This window comes from Pteropus medius, unplaced genomic scaffold, assembly GCF_902729225.1.
Source record: "Pteropus medius unplaced genomic scaffold, Ma_sr-lr_union100, whole genome shotgun sequence".
NCBI classification, from domain to species: domain Eukaryota; kingdom Metazoa; phylum Chordata; class Mammalia; order Chiroptera; family Pteropodidae; genus Pteropus; species Pteropus medius.
Genome location: NW_024340692.1, coordinates 19788918 through 19791856, shown reverse-complemented (window position 1 = coordinate 19791856; position 2939 = coordinate 19788918). Strand labels below are relative to the sequence as shown.

Here is a 2939-nt window from a genome sequence, read left to right as displayed (position 1 = left end):
GCATTCGTATTAGCAGTGCCTCCTCAGAAGCAGGCTCCTGTTGTTCTAACTGGCAGGCTCAGATTCTTTCTGGCTCTGTTTTACCTTATCTGTCTCATTTTTCTCTCTACTCTCCTCTTTACATCATGTCTCTTGTTTATTGCCTTCATTTTTACTACATACTGAGTGTTTTCACAGAGCTCTCCCTTCAATTGGGGAAAAAAAAAAGAGAAAATATGATTGGTTTAGTTGGTCACTTTCCAGTGTAAAGAATTTGGGTGCACATCATCATGCCCAGTCACCATAGTGACTGATGACTGGCCTAGATTTAGCTGCTTTTTTTCAGTCATCAAGTCTCATCTATTCATCTATCCAAGGAAGTAGGCACATGAGGCAAAAACCACAGCAACTTAGGGTATGGAGCAATATAGGGATTATTCAGAAGGGCACCTTAGGTGTGGCTGGCTAAAAGATGCAATTTATCTTATCTCTACATCTCTACCTCTCACTAGTATCTTCTGTGACATGATTATTTAACTCATAATCATAGAAACCAATAGCTACAAGCTATAGTTCCTTGATACTAAAAAAATATTAATTGCTTGGTGTTTTATATATTTAAAAAGAGGCTTTTGGAAAAAAAGGAAATTATTTGACATAATTTATTAGCTAATTTCAGAAATATTAATATGTTAAAAAAGAAAAGTCTCTATGGCCATGCCACCCTGAACAAGCCCGATCCCATCTGATCTCAGAAGCTAAGCAGGGTCAGGCCTGGTTAGTACTTGGATGGGAGACCACCTAGGAAGACCAGGTGCTGTAGTTGTAAAAAATAAAAAATAAAGGATTGTAAGCTGACAAGGTCCTTGCAATCTGTGAGGTCAAGCAAGGGTCGCCTTGCCTAAAAAAAATAAAAAATAAATGTCTTAGGATTGAATAAATATGATTATTCTGTGCTGAATCTGGATCTACATCAATGTGAACAAGACTGTTCTTTCCCCCGCAGCTCCACGAATCATGTCATTGGTTCCGCTGGATTCAGTGGAGAATAATGAGCAAAATGTGATCAAGGATATTGTAAAGTTTAAGTCAATGAACATTTTTACAACAATTGTAAAGTAATACTATAATAGCAGATTGTCTTCTTCTATATAGTAAGTCCAAGAACTTGGTAAAGAGGTACAGTCGTAGGAGATAAATTCATGCCTGTCTTGGAGGAGGTGAAAGAACACTCATCAGCTCAACTCAACATGTGTTTATCTCTAGTTGTTTTTCTTCACTAATAGAAATAATCTAAAGAGAAGAGGACATATGGTTCTCTAAGATTATTACATATGAGAAAATACAATATTGAACTAATTTTAAGAGCCGCGAACCACTAATTTAAATCATTCTAACAAAAGCTTATTTTTCTTTTTGCATGTTCACCATTGTAAAATAAACAAATAATAGCAATCTAATGAAAGAGCCTGGAATTTCTTCATGAAACATATGGAGCCTTGGAAAGTTTTCTTCTCTTGCCACTTTAGGGGTTGGTCATCAGTAGGTCAGGCTCCTCTTTGCTGGCAAGTATGGAGCCTGACGCAAGCTTCCTATCTGTAGTTAAAATGGCCATTCATGTTCCACAACTTCTACTTCTCATCTTTTGTCCCTTCTCTTCTTTGGCAATCATAACAGAAAAAACTGGAGAAAGTTTTGTTCATGAATTTAGACCTTCGTACATAAGTAAACAATGCTACCTATAAAGCAATTTTAATAGTTATTATATAAAGCAATTCAGATGCTGACCACTTTTATATCATCTCCTTTGAACTTCTCATTTCTATTTTGGATATAACGGCAATTAAAAATTTCTAATATCAACATAAGAAATGACCAAAGCCACAGAGAATTTTTCTATAAGAGTTTATTTGAGCCAAACTGAAGACATATGCCAAGGAGCAAAATCTCAAATGTTCCAGACATTAAAAGTTTTGCAGTTTCTTTTATGCATTTGAATTTAAGGAGGATGGTCACACTTTAGAAGGAGGGATCTAAAAAGGGGGCATTTCAAATGTGTGTTAATGTAGAAGCACAGAATCAATGGACAGGGCTTGCTAAAGGCAAAGATAAACATTATACTAAAGAATTTATTTGCCTGGGGTGTGACTATCCACCTTGACATGCCTAGTTAGGAATTTATGATCAGATCACCTTGTGAATTTACTTTGCATAGAACCTCTTTTTCATCCACACTAGGTTAGCAACAGTAATATAACATTTATGGAGTATTTCTTACACTAGAACAAGTAATTTACAAGTATTATTTCTTTTCACAGAAGAGGGAACTAAGGCTTAGAGATTCTATGTAAATTTCATGTCATCATAGAGATAGTAACTGAGAGATCTAGGATCTGATTGTAAAAAATACTGACTCTAAAGTTGGCATTCTCAATGTTTATACACCTTTTTTTCCTAGCAGGTGCTAGATTTCATTGTTTGTTTTGGTTTATTGCTTGTATTTATTGGTAAAATTTACTATTATTTGTAAGTAATTGTATCTTGGAAGATATCCCAACCAAATATGTCCACTTTTCCATAATAGTTTTACTTTAAAATAATGTTGATCATTCTTTAGGTTAACTAAATATAAATTATGCAGAAGCTTTCTTGTTTTTACTAAGTAGAGCACACAATATTGGATATTTATTCGCTTGTTTTTCATTTCCAAAATACATGTTAAAAATAACATATAAGGAGCAGTAGTTGCACATATTCCTTTCATAACATGCATTTGTTTTGCACATAGAAGATTTTCAAGAAACATTTGTTAAAATAAATCCCTTTTTTGCTCATCTTATATTTCTGAATAAAGTTGTTAATGTCGATTAAAATATCATCGTAACAATAACTAACTCAGAAATGATGCAATTCAGAAAAAGATTCTGTTATTTGTTATCTTGAAAAGCATCTATAGTATT

At 33.9% G+C, this 2939-nt stretch overlaps 1 pseudogene; it reads left to right on the top strand.

The window, feature by feature from the left end:
• The first annotated feature begins 686 nt into the window (after positions 1-686).
• On the top strand, positions 687-805 carry LOC120599366 (uncharacterized; annotated as a pseudogene).
• Positions 806-2939: the final 2134 nt, after the last annotated feature.